Source organism: Pteropus vampyrus, unplaced genomic scaffold (genome assembly GCF_000151845.1).
Source record: "Pteropus vampyrus isolate Shadow unplaced genomic scaffold, Pvam_2.0 Scaffold1000003180, whole genome shotgun sequence".
NCBI lineage: Eukaryota > Metazoa > Chordata > Mammalia > Chiroptera > Pteropodidae > Pteropus > Pteropus vampyrus.
In genome coordinates this window covers 25,707-39,505 of record NW_011917582.1, presented here as the reverse complement: position 1 = coordinate 39,505, position 13,799 = coordinate 25,707, and the positions used below count along the sequence as shown (strand labels likewise).

Below are 13,799 nucleotides of genomic sequence, written 5' to 3'. Positions count from 1 at the left end.
CCTCAGCCTTAATTCTATCAGTTCCCCAGCGAGCTTACTGGGAACCGGATTTGACATCTGCCTAAAAAACCCCTCAAAAGCAACTGTCTGGCAGGCACTCAGGGGGCTTCTCCTAGACACCTTTTGAGGTACCTGTCCTCCAACGCAATATTCCCATTATCCTAAGGAAAATGAGGCTCTGAGGGTAATTGGCTCAAGTTCTCACAGCTAATATATGGCAGTGGCAGGATTTAAACCTACCAAGGAACCTACCAAGGTTTGTGACACCCAGCACCAGGGTCTGACCCGGTGAACTAGCCGAACTCATCCCTCTCCTTAGGTCCGCAGTCACTCAAGACAGGGCTTGGGGCAGAGCAGGGGATAGAGAGGTGGGGGATTGTTGGGACCGCCTGCAGGATGTAGAAGCGGAAGAGGAAGCGCAAGCACCTCCGGGCGTAGTGATGGAGACGCGAGGGTGGGGCCGGTCCTGGGTAGCCGGACCTTTGACCTGAAGTCGAGGCTACATCAGAGGCGGCCGCAGACGGAAGTGCGGAGGTGGCAGAGCTGCGGAATCCCGGTGGCATGGCTGCCATGGAGGTAACGCGGCCTGGGCGGAGGACTCGGATTGGGGCCCACCAGCTGGGCGAGCTGCGCTTGGACGCAGGGGTGGGCCCCGTGTGAGGGCTCGGCAGCCTCCCCTTTGCGACCCGCAGTCCCGCGCTCCCCGGGTCTTTCATCTTCCCCAGACTCCGTCCCTCGTGATGACCCGGCTCCTTAGAGCCACTTGTATACGATTTGCCACGGCCAAAGACGCTCTCCTTCCCCCAGTTCTCGTTCTCACGTTAACGCTTTCCTTCACTTGAGTTCACGGAAAGGTTTATTCATTTATTTTTACCGCTCAAGTTTCCACGCATTCTTTCTGGGATTAGGAAAAGAGTTCTTTTGATCACTTGGGTTTGATTTTGTTTTGCAGGATCCTGTTCAAGAGGCGGTGGCTTCATCAGCCAGCCCTGGAACCGGGAAGTCTAAGGTGAAAAGAATACTTGACTAGCAGACTCCATGAAGAGTGGAAGGGTGATGAATTGGAAAATTTGGGCATGGGGAGGACGGTGGCCTATTTAAAAGAAATAGCCTTTCTCCAGGAAGTCTCAATTTTAATTAATACAGTCACTCATCTTTTCTTTTTAACTTAACTGGTATGAAAAGAGTTGACTTTTGTTTACTTCCTGCTGCTGATTGGCACTGCTGAGCTATTCTGCAATTTTTCAGACATTAAACAAAGCAGTCTTAATTTATGAGGACTTATGTAATGGAAAAAACAGTGACATAGGTAGGAGCCAAGGGACTCCCTTCTGTAGGTGCCTCTCCTCCTAAGTGAAAAGAGAAGGGTGAATGGAGTAATTTTTATGGCCCTACCAACGTTTACCATTCAGTGATTCTCAAAGGTAGTGGCTTATTGCTTGCATACTAAGTTTCAGGCCCTTCCCTAAGCACTCAAGTTACTTCATTTCAGCTTCATGGCAGCCATGAGATAACTACTATCGTTATCCCAATTTCACAGTTTAGAAAACCGAGCCAATGAGTAAAGTAATTTTGCTTGATTATTTAGTTAAAGCCTAAATGCAACCTGTTTCATCTTATTGCTGTAGGAAGTATACTTCCATATTTTCATGTAGCCAAAGACATTTTCAGCCTTGAATAGAATGAAATAATTTTACAGCTCTAGGAACTTTAAGTATAATTAGTCTCAGTCCCTTATTTTTATGGTAAATCAAAACCTAGAGTGTGTTTTAACCTCTGACAACAATATCTGTATTTAAGAGGATATGTGCTCTTTTTTTACATTTCATAGTAGTTGCTTATTTGCTCATTTTAAAATGGTGTTCGGCTGACAAGGATTTATTCAGTAGAATGTTTTTATTTTTAGGCAGACTTTTTCTTTTTTGTGATGTAGTAGAAAAATGAGTTATAACAAATTGATAATGTCACTACATCTTTCAGCTGGAAACATTGCCCAAGGAAGATCTTATCAAGTTTGCCAAGAAACAGATGATGCTAATTCAGAAAGCTAAATCAAGATGTACAGGTATAGAGTTGAAAATATTCATCTTGATAACAGTATCGTTTAGTTGTGGTTAAAATTAGTTTTTTTAATAGTACATTGGCTTATTTTGTCTATCAGTGAATCCAGTAAAATCTTAGTGTAGTAGAATCTGTTATTTAACATTCTAACCATTTGACTGATATTTTTTTAGTATCTCGTATCTCTAAACTGCAGTTACTTTTGAATTATTAAAGTCAGGGAGGAGGATTTTTAGAAACAATTTGTTAATGTTAAGTACATTTTTTCCTTCATTTGTATTGTGTATTCTTCTGAGTCAGGCATATCTTTGAGTGTCGTCAGTTGAAATGTTAGAGACACAAGGTTGTGAACCCAAAGAAGGAAAAAGGGACCTACGTAAAGTAATAAAAGATTTCCATTTCTAGAATTTTGAATTATATTTTTTTGCTGAAGTTGATTGATTTTCTATTCAGGTTCTCTTTTCCATTTCAGAAGGGTAAAGTTATTAGTATCCTTTTTAGTATGTGTCCGTTAATACTTGAATGTCCAGTGACTTAACAAATGTTAATTGCCTTGCCTAATAGCCAAGATTTATTGTCTACTCGAAAAGGGGGGTTGGATCAGTTTTTGATAAAGGGAGTAATTAACTTGGAAAAGTGTTCCAGGCTCCAGACCTAGCCATGAATTGATGAAATAGATTAACATGTATGTTTAACATGAGGAGAGTTGTTGCTTGACAGTAAGAAGTTATTCACAGCTGAAACAATATAATGTCTGGAATTTGCTTTAAAATTTATCTGGACGGGTAAGAAAAGAGGGAAAGGAAAAAGTGAATACTGGTCAGAATGAAACAAGATGGGCCATGAACTAAATCAAGGTGATAGGTACATGGAGATTAATCATACCATTCTCTCTACTTTTATTTGTTTGGAGTTTTCCATAATAAAAAGGAAAATAAAAGGTAATAGTGGGTGAAGTTAATATTTTCTCAAAATATCTGCTGCTTTTGAAATGTGTTCTGATTTTTTTTTTTAAGTAATTAACCAGAATCTTTTTTTTTTTTTTTTTAATGTTTAGAATTGGAGAAAGAAATTGAAGAACTCAAATCCCGTTGCTGGAGAAACTAATGATATGATTAAGGTAATGAAGCAGTTGTGAATATTGCTGTAGATTAGGCAATATGGGATTATATAGCATTTTTCTTCCGTTCTTCTATGTTAGTTTTGTTAGCTTTTTTTTGAAACACAGTTCAGACCCATGTTCTGTGTGACCTTTCTCCTTTTCTGTTCACTTTAATAATTCACTCATTAATTCAACTAGTCCCAATAAGTGTGCTGGTGTGTGGTGGTTTGCAGGTAAAATTTCAATGTCCCTATCTTCAAAACAAGACACGAAAGATTGTGAAATATGAGACATAGCGTGTTTTGCTGATGGGGCTTTGGAAAGATGATTCAGTGTTTGCTGTGGGAAAGTGGGGAAGGCACAGCAGGCAGAGGGCATCAGAACAGAAGTTCAGAAGTGTGAGTGTGAGGCATGTTCAGGGAACTACAGATATACTCACTCTGCTTGTGCCACGGGGAAGAGAAAGGCTAAGATAGAGGAGGCATGAGAGGGAGATGCCCTCTAGGACTATTATATTTGGTAAGAGCTGTAAGAAGTTTCTTTATATGTGAGTGTAAACTCAGGGGAAAGATAAAAGTTGTGGGCCTATCAATGGTAGTTGAGGAAAGAGAGGTAGGTTGGAATTTAAAAAGTGCGTAGGAGTCAGAGTCCTGGAGGACCTGTGGAAGAGCTTGCAGCTGCAAGGGTTCTAGAACCATGCATATGGTCGTGTGTGTGTGTGTGTGTGTGTGTGTGTGTTTGTGTGTGTGTGGTGTGTAGTGTGTAGGCTTTTTTTTAAGGAAAGAGTTTTCACATTCATTAAATTGCAAAGGAGTCTGTGACCTCCATATAGTAAAAACTTGGAAGTGTAAAATTGGAAGAGATCTAGGAACTGAAGTCTCGGAAATTTAACATTTTGAGAGTGAAAGCAAAAATAAGCAAACCTGTTGCAGAGAGACAAAACAAGAGGGGTCATGCGGGAGAAGCAGCAGGAAATCAATGTCGTGGAGCACAAAAGAGAGAGCCTTTCAAATAGAAAGTGCCAGTATTGCCAGTGCAAGTGAGGTGTGGCACTAAGAGGTAAGAGCTCAGAGAGGAGGTACCTGGAGGGCAGTGAGTTCACTGGTGACCTTGGTCAGAGCACTTGGGGGGCCAGTCAGTGGAGTGGAATGGGGTAGAGGAAGTAATGGGGCTGAGGAAGTGAACACAGATATAGAGACTGTTTTGAGGCGTTTGCCTTTAAATGGGGGTGAGGGTACAACACCAGACAGATGGACTTTCTGCATCGAAAGAGTTTTGTTTATGCGGAACTATCTAAAATTTATCTTCGTGACTAAGTACCTCAGTGTGTATCTCTAAAAAGTAAGGACAATTTCTTACCAAACCACAATACTATTTTTACACCCAGGCAATGAAAAATAAGTCCTTTAGGGAAACAACAGAAAAAATAAACAAATGAGACTACATCAAACTAAAAAGTTTTTGTACAGCAAAGGAAACCATCAACAAAACAAAAAGACAACCGATTGTTTGGGAGAAGATATTTGCTAATGAGACATCTGATAAGGGGTTAATATCAAAATATACAAAGAACTCATACAACTCAACAACAAAAAACAAACAATCCAATTTAAAAATGGGCAGAAGACCTGAACAGATACTTCTCCAAAGAGGAAAAGATGCTTGAGGTTGCTAATCATGAGAGAAATGCAAATTAAAACCACAATGAGATATCACTTCACACATATAAGAATGGCTATCATCAATAAATCAAAAAACAAGTGTTGGCGAGGATGCAGAGAAAAGGGAACTCTCATACACTGTTAGTGAGATTGCAAATTGGTGCAACCACTATGGAAAACAGTCTGGAGATTTCTCAAAAAATTAAAAATGAATATATCTTTTGACCTAGAAATTGAACTTCTGAGTCTTTATGCAAAGAAAACCAAAACAATAATTCGTAAAGACCTATGCACTCTAATATTCATGGCAGCACAATTTCAATAGCCAAGATATGGAAGCAACCTAAATGCCCACCAACAGATGATTAGATAAAGTATGGTTTGTATATGCAATGGAATATTACTCAGCCATTAAAAAGATGAAATCCTACCATTTGCAATGACATGAATGGACCTGAAGGTTATGCTGAGTGAAATGAGTCAGACAGAGAAAGATAAATACTGTATGATTTCACTTATATGTGGAATCTAAGGAACAAAAAGAACAAACTAATCAAAAACAGACTCACAAATATAGTGAACAATTTGGTGATGGACAGAGGGAAGGGGACTTGAGGGGCCGGGAGAACGGGCTGAAGAGTTAAAGGAGCACAAATTAGTAGTTGATAGTTGGTCACAGGGATGAGGAGCGCGGCATAGGGAATGCAGTTAGCATTAACATGTTGGCTAGGTGGAAGGCCAGGGGAGGGAGGGAGCAATTAGGAGGATCATTTTATGAACTACATAGATGTCTAACCGTTGTACTGTATACTTGAAACTAATTTTAAAAGTTCTTTATATGATCTAATGTTTAGTCCATCTTCATATTTCACGATTTTTAATAAGAGAATAGATGACAAGAACAGTACCCAAAGAAGAAAAAGCACTGAAAGTACAGGGGAGAGGAAATGACAGTGGACAAAAAACCAGCATGGAGTACAAGTGGAGAGAGTAGCCTGTGGAGATAGGAGATTTTGGGACATAGAGAATGGGAGTAGAACTCAGGCCTTACAGCCTCCTGTTCTTGTGAAACAGAAGGCAAGTGCATGTTCTTAGACGGGGGTAGGGGACAGGTATTTCAGGATGAGTAAAGATGGAAATGCAGCATTGAAGTAGCTTCTCTGTTTTTGTGCCTCACATATAAAATAAAAATTCCCTACTTATAAACATTATATGACTTTCAATTCATTATTAGTAAGCTGGATGTTTTGCAGATCTCTATTATACAGATTTTGGGGTTTTTGCACCACTCTAGGAAGAAATCTTTGGAAATGAGAGGTTTGGTTTAAAAAGAGCAAGGAAGTAGAACCTGATGTGAGAGAGAGAGTGAGGAGATGGGAGAGGGCATGTTGTAAAACATCTGATCCCTTCGGCCCTCGAAGGAATAGGAATTCATGTTTGCATTACATCAGCAGTAGGGAACTTGCATGATATGGAAGTAATATGGAAGCCCATTGATAATGGTTAAATTTGTTGTGATGTCTCCCCTGCCCCCCCAAAAAGCAGTGGAAAGGACTCAGAATCAAAGAGCTGAAAGGAATCTCAGAGATCATGAAATTCAAATCTTAAAAGTGTTTTGGTGTTTTCAAGGTTATTACCTAGCCCATGTAGTTTTTATTTTTTGCAGAATATTTTCAAAGACTATTAGTTACCATGGTAGGTTTTTGAATCGATGCTGATAGTTACTTCATTAATCTATCTGTTGCTGAGAGAAAAATTCACAGGCCTTCAAAAGTGTTTATTAAACCTGACCTATGTGGTCAAAAGTTCATCTGCTTTTTGGTAGTTTCAGCTCCAGTTATGGTAAATGTATATTCCCATTGTTTCTGTGTAAATAAACATAGGACTAATCTTCCTTCTTTTTTTCTTTCCTTCCTTCCTTCCTTCCTTCCTTCCTTCCTTCCTTCCTTCCTTCCTTCCTTCCTTCCTTCCTTCCTTCCTTCCTTCCTTCCTTTTCTTCTTTCTTTTATTTTGGCTGAAGTGGCATTATGGAAATAATTTACATACTATAAAATTGACATGTTGTAAGTGTAGAATTAAATTAGTTTTAGTAAGTTTACAGTTATGCAACTGTCATCAAAATTTTACAGTTGAAATTATTATATAAATGGAATCATACAGTATATAACCATTTGAGATTTGCTTTTTTCAGTTAACATAATACCATTGAGATCAGTACATGTTGTTGCATGTATCAATACTTTAGTTTTTTTTTATTTTAATATTTAGCTGTGTAAAGTTTCAAGAGAGTTATAAGACGACCGAGATCACATTTGGCTCCATCACCAACCTACAGGTAAAGGATGCAGCCCCAGTAGAAGTAACACAGGCACATTTCTTGAAAAGATGAAAGGTAGGCCTAGCCCACAGTATATAATATTTGTAAAATATAAATATTTTTAAACACAAATTATTCAGTAATGTGGACTGACCTCCCATGTGATGTATAAGGTACTTTGGAAGGTGCTACAGAGATAAGAATGAGGCATTCTTTTCCATCTATTGAGCGGAACAGACATAGTATCTGCATAGGAAATTGTAACATAAGGGAGACCGTTAAGACTTATGAACAACAAACCAAAAGTCCTATGGGAGATTCACTGATAGGAAGATACGGACTGATGAGACGACATGGAAGAACCACGGGCTCATCCTGGAGAGGCCTATCTGATTGGGTTTGCACCGTGAGGAGTAGTGGGATGTCTGCAGATGAGAAGGGGCTTTGGGGGCAAAAAGGATGTGGAGGGGCCCAGACATGGAGGCAGGAGAGGGCAGAACACATTTATGCATATTTGCATCTCCATCTCCTAGCATACAAGGTAAGACTCAACGTGTCTGTGGGTAGAATGAACAAATGCTTCTGACAGTACAAAAAGTCTGTTGGGTGAGGTAGGCAGGGAGTGGGATAGTCATGATAACCTGTGTTTTCTGTGTGCTAGGCACTGTTTTAAGTGTTTTGTATGTATCAACTCATTTAATCCCGAGGACAGCTTTATTGGGGAGATGCTGATGCCTGTTTTACAGATGGGTACGCAGAGGTACAAGGAGGTTACTTGTCTAGAATCTTGTAGCTAATAAGTGGTAGAGCTGGAATCTGCACTTTTACTGACATGCTCTTAAAAGAAGAAAACATGAAAAGATGGTTTTATTCTGAATTCAATCACAGAAGCATTACAGTTTTCATGAAGACAGAGTTATGAGTGTTAAGATCTGTGTTTTAGATAAGTTTATCCTGGGCTTGAAGATAAAGAGACTGATCAGATCCCAAGCGGTGTTGTCTGTGTTAATTGAAGAGGTGCAAAGAGGGCCTGAGTCCGGGCAGTATATTAGAAAGGAGGGGAGTATCATGAGAGAGCTGGAGAAGTGAAAGTGACAGCATTTGGCAGCTGGTTGGATTTGTGCTGTGCTCGGGAGAGAAGCCAAGGAAGGGTGCTCTGGGTTCTCTGAGCAACCCGGGTGGAATCCCCATGCTTATCAAGTTAGGAAGCCTGGACAAAAGTGGTCCATATCTGAGAGACATCTGAGTGCAGATGTTTAGGGGCAGTTGAGAGTGAAGGTTGGGGCTGGCCCTTGTACTGGATAATGTCTAGGCCTTGATTTTATTTTTTAAACACGCACTACGATCTCTTTTTCTTTAAGCCAGATATTTGCAGAACTCTTGAAAGGGGAGCTGTAGAAATGTCAGAAAGTTTTGTGTGATTTGAAAGAATTTCTTAGTAATGCAAAATGGTTCTCACCCTTCTTGGAATTCCATAAACCCAGGAATGGTTAGTGTCTTTATGGTAGCCATTAGGTCACAGCCCAGGTTCATTTCCCTAGAAGACTGTGCAGCTAGATTTGGATCCAGGAGCAGTGGAGCTCAGTTTCTCAGCAGCTGTTGGGGTAGAAGTGATAAATCCACCTTACGCTGGATCAGCACTCATCATTGACAAGATAGTCACTTAGAGATGTCCTATAAATTGAATTATAGGAGTATGAAAAGGTTGGTGGTCAGGACGAGATTTGAAATAGGCAGGATCTGCATGTAATTAGTAACTGAGATCACTTAAAGTTTTTGTTTACATGTCTACAATTGTGGAAACAAATATTGCTCTTCCATTTCCAGAAAAAACATTTGTCTGGAGGGGAAGCATCTCAAGAAGCTGTCTCATTTCTTTGCTTTCTCGTTGCTCTTCCTCCTCTCCAGGTCTTGGACCCTCCAGTCCTATCTGCCTTGCCTTCCTCACATCGCAGTTTAGGTCTCTAGCCTGTGAGACTGCCAGGCATAAAGCTGCCTTCTCTTCCTGTGGACCTGCCCTCCTTGCACGCTCTCAGTCTAGCCATATCCCACATTATCGTACCTAGAATAGCATGATAGTAAATCATTATGTACTTACAAGAGGAATACTTTTTTTCTCCTTCACTTTTCAAAAATACTTCACGTGTTGTATTTATGACTTTTTGTAGGTTGTTTTGTTGTCCCCAATTCCAGAACTAAGAGATTCTTTGAAACCCCGTGGTTCTCTCTAAAATGAGGATTGTATTTTCCAACAGCTTAGAACTCACCTTCATTTGATAAGAGACCCTGTTCATAACAGAGTGACTCTTGCCAGTATATTTGCTTTTAAACAGTTGGATTAGGTGGCTTTCCAAGAAATACGGCTGTCACTTCAAATTTGTCAGAATGTACACACTTGTTTGAAAACTGAAAGCAAACATTTCCCATGACTCATAAAATCTCTTGTAATGTGTTATTTCTTTGCACTAGTTGACTTTGAAGTAAATCTCCTTAACTTTTTTAAAGTTTCTATATTATTAAAAATTTGTAGCTTTAAATATTTTTAGAAAAATACAGTTTTCGTTGATTTTATTGAACTTTGCTTTGACAGTCAAACCGTCAGTTGTAAACATCAGCTATTTTTAAGGCATTTGGAGACATACACAGATTCTGTTGATTTGCTCTTGTTTTCATGCTTTTCCTGAGAGCTGAGTAATGGCTACACAGCTAGGATCTCTCTTCCTATAATCGCTACCTCTAAATTAGACACGATTGCGGAGGAAACCTCCTTTCCATGTGTTCTGAGTTTGTTTTATAAGATTTGGAGTCATTGCTGATTTATGTTAGTAATTAGGTTTTTTAAATTTTTGCTGTTTTTGAAGCCACGGGATGGAGTTTTTTTTACTTTGTAGGGAAGCTTTAAAGAGCCAGGGGGCACCCTACCACGTTCCCTCCCTAAGGACTGTCATGCTGGGTGTGCACTTGAAGGATGTGCTCATTCTGTTTCTTTGATTTGTCTTATGTTGAAGATGCCATGCAAGGAAATCTGAGAAATAAGGAAGCCTAAGCGACTAAATAGTTTTGGATTAGGTGGCTTTCCAAGAAATACTGTATTTAATGGTTTTAATCCTAAAATACATCAGTCAATTGTTAGATCCGTTGAGAACCAAATATAATTGCTTCAACTGAATAAAAATATCAGAATACAATCAAATATTTTAATACAATTGGAATCTGCATGAGTTATTATTGAAATGAAGTTTGGAAAGTACTAACTGGAGAACATTTGTGAATACAGAATAGCAAAGAAAACTAGAATTGAAAGCATTTGCCAACAAATATAAGTTAAGAAAAGAATAGCTAAATGCATGATATCTATTAGTTTCAAAATCTAACTGCCAGAGAAGAAAACTGGCAGATGGCATGATTTCTGGAATTTGGTAAGTATGCTAGAATGACTTTTTCATTGTTGGAAATATCTTTCATGGGTGGGATAAATGATATTCTGAGTTGATATAGAGAGAACCATGCTTTTCTACGAGGTATTTAGGCACTAATGTCAAGGTCATGTACCTAGAAGTCGAAGCCTAAACAAAATATATAAAAACTAATGACAGATTAAATATAATAAAGACAAACAAAATAATGTTAGTCTCTCACAGCCAATTAAAGATCACATAGTTCAGGCACGTAAGTTTTGTACTTGATTTATAAAGTGATCCTCAGTCCCTCAGGCGGTATGTTTACACTTATTTGGGGTTCAACCAGGACAGACTCGGTTATTTGGTTATCTAACATTTTTTTTCATTTGATTCCAAGCTTTGCTGTGTGCACATAGCAAATGAATGAGAAAAAGGATACTCTGCTGAGGATGACAGGGACAGTGTGGCAGCCTGACCCTGCCTGGCCATTTGTTGCTCGAATGAGTTCATTTCTGACTGCCCTTCCCCCACCTCAAGGACTCTCTTGCTAACATCGGTTTTCTCATAGCTACCTCTCCCTACCTCAAAGACTCTCCAGCTAACAACAGTTTTCTCATAGCTTGCCAATCAATCAATGTTCTTCCTTATATCTGCAGTTGTGCAGGAATGACAAGACTGTATAAAACTGCCTGTTATGCTCAGCTTTGGGATAAGAATCCGCTGAGCTGGTGCCGGCATCAATAAATGCTGCTTCCTGCTTACAGCCTCGGTGTCCCATCTCTCTGTTCGAAAATCCCGCAGCATTTATGGGGGCTCGTCTGGGATCTGGAGACGGCAGTTTTTCACCTCCCTTGTCTTTGGGGTCTGGCCCCCAGGACGTGGGGAGACATGGACTTCACGTGGTGCGCCAACAGGCCCTTCTCCCCATAAGGGGAGAAACGTCTCTTCCAGTGACCTTAGACGGCCGCCCCGGAAGCACAACAGAACCCGAAGAGGCACCAGCCCAGGAGTACTGCCCAACTGAATGGTAAGGACCCGAGTCCCAGGAACAGCCTGTTCACTAGAGGACAGAAGGGGAGTCTGATCAACTCCTGAGGTCACCTGGAAGGAACATAACTACTCCTCAGTCACCTCTGGGAAGCGGGGTTCTCTAAAAGGAAGTTTCAATCTGCCAAGAAAGAGTGAAATACCTTCGCTTCCACCTGTCAAAGGGACAGCGCCAACTTAGCCCAGAAAGGAAACAAATGGTCTGCTCAATTCCCATCCCTATCACCCGATGACAAGTCCGCAAATTCCTCGGAACAGCTGGCTTCTGCAGAATCTGGATACCTAATTTCTCCATCCTGGCCAAACCCCTCTATGAAGCCACAAACGGGGGAGAACAGGAGCCCCTACTCTGGGAATCTACACAACAAAAGGCCTTTGAAGAAATCAGACGGGCACTCACTAATGCCCCCGGACTAGGACTCCCAGACTTAACCAAATCTTTCTTTCTGTACATACGTGAGAGCACGGGTGTTGCAGTAGGGGTCTTAACCCAACTGCTGGGATCTTGGCACTGTCCCATGGCTTATCTTCCAGACAGCTTGAGTCTGTCACCCAGGGCTGGCCACCCTGCTTGTGAGCACTCACAGCCACGGCCCTCCTTATGTCAGAGCCGGACAAACTGACTATGGGGCAAGAACTGACAGTTCGAGTACCACATTCAGTCGTAACATTACTGGAGTACGAGGGACAATATTGGCTAACTAATGCCTAGAAGGTCAAATACCAAGGAATGCTGTGCGAAAATCCACACATTCACCTAGAGGTAGTGCAGACCTTGAACCCAGCCATCTTGCTACCCGTTGGACCTGGCCAGCCAGACCACGATTGCATTGAAGTCATGGATGAAGTGTTTTCTAGCTGACCAGACTTAACAGACCAGCTCCTCAAAGACCCTGATGTAGAATATTACATCGATAGCAGCTTTGTGAGAGGAGGAGAATGCCTTCAGGATATACTGTGGTGACCCTACATTCCACCATTGAGGCAAAACCTCTACCTAGGGGAACCTCAGCACAGAAGGCAGAGTTCATCACCTTGACCTGCGCCCTTCAGCTGGCAGCAGGAGTGTGTGCTAACATATACATTGATTCTAAGTATGCCTTCACCACCCTTCATGTACTGGAGCCCTGTACAAATAGAAGAGTCTGATCAATTCTAGGGGAAAAGACATCAAATATAGAAAGGAAATTCTAGAACTCTTAGACGCTGTATGGGCCCCCAAGAAAGTAGCAGTCGTACACTGCAGAGGACATCAAAAAGAGACACCGTAACGGCCCAGGGCAATCGCAGGGCAGACTGTGTTGCTAAACTGGCAGCGGCCGAGGAGAAGGCCAGCCCTATAGCTCTGTTTCCCTGTTTCCCAGTCCCTTAGCAGAATGAAACCCCAACTGCTCACCTCAAGAAGAAGCCTAGTTTAAGACTGAAGAGGGGAGCCTCCTTCCCAGTGAATAGTAGAAGTTCAAGGACGAATGAATTGCAGTCCCTGGGACCCTAGTCCCCACTTTTGTCAAGCAGTTTCACCAAAGGACTCACCTTGGTCGCACTGCCCTAGAAACCACTCTGAGTTGGTACTTCTGTGTCCTCCAGCTCTCTAGCATCTCCCAAGTGGTGTGTGAACGGTGTGAAGTCTGTGCCAACAACAACCCCAGGCAAGTGTCATGTGCTCCACTGGGTATCCAAAGTGTTGGTGGCACCTCCTTTGATGAACTCGAAATAGACGTCACTGAAATGCCTCGATCATGGGGCCTCAAGCATCTCTTGGTTTTTATATGCACCTATTCTGGTTGGGTAGACGCTTATCCCACCCAGACTGAGAAGGCTCAAGAAGTAGCCAGATCCCTGCTCTAAGAAATTGTTCCAGGATTTGGCCTACCAATTACCATTGGCTCAGATAATGGCTTTGTAGCAGAAATAGTACAGCTACTAGCCAAGAATTTAAATATTAAATGGAAATTGCATACTGCCTATCGACCACAGAGTTCAGGACAGGTAGAATGCATGACCAGGACCTTAAGACTCAGTTAGGAAACTATGTCAGGAGACACCTCTACATTGGGATGAAGTCCTCCCCATGGCACTATTAAGAATCAGGTCAGCCCCAACCAAGAAGACTGGGTTCACCCGCTATGAGATCTGTCTGGGCGTCCACCACCACTCATCAAAGGACTACGAGGAGACCTCAAGGAAATAGGTGAGTTGACTCTGAGACA

The 13,799-nt window shown here is 41.3% G+C and overlaps 1 long non-coding RNA gene across 1 annotated transcript; it reads left to right on the top strand.

The window, feature by feature from the left end:
• The first annotated feature begins 428 nt into the window (after window positions 1-428).
• Window positions 429-3,149, top strand: LOC105311317. Its single transcript, XR_897658.2, has 4 exons — window positions 429-576; window positions 953-1,009; window positions 1,981-2,065; window positions 3,119-3,149. It is a non-coding gene; the product is annotated as an uncharacterized LOC105311317 (long non-coding RNA).
• Window positions 3,150-13,799: the final 10,650 nt, after the last annotated feature.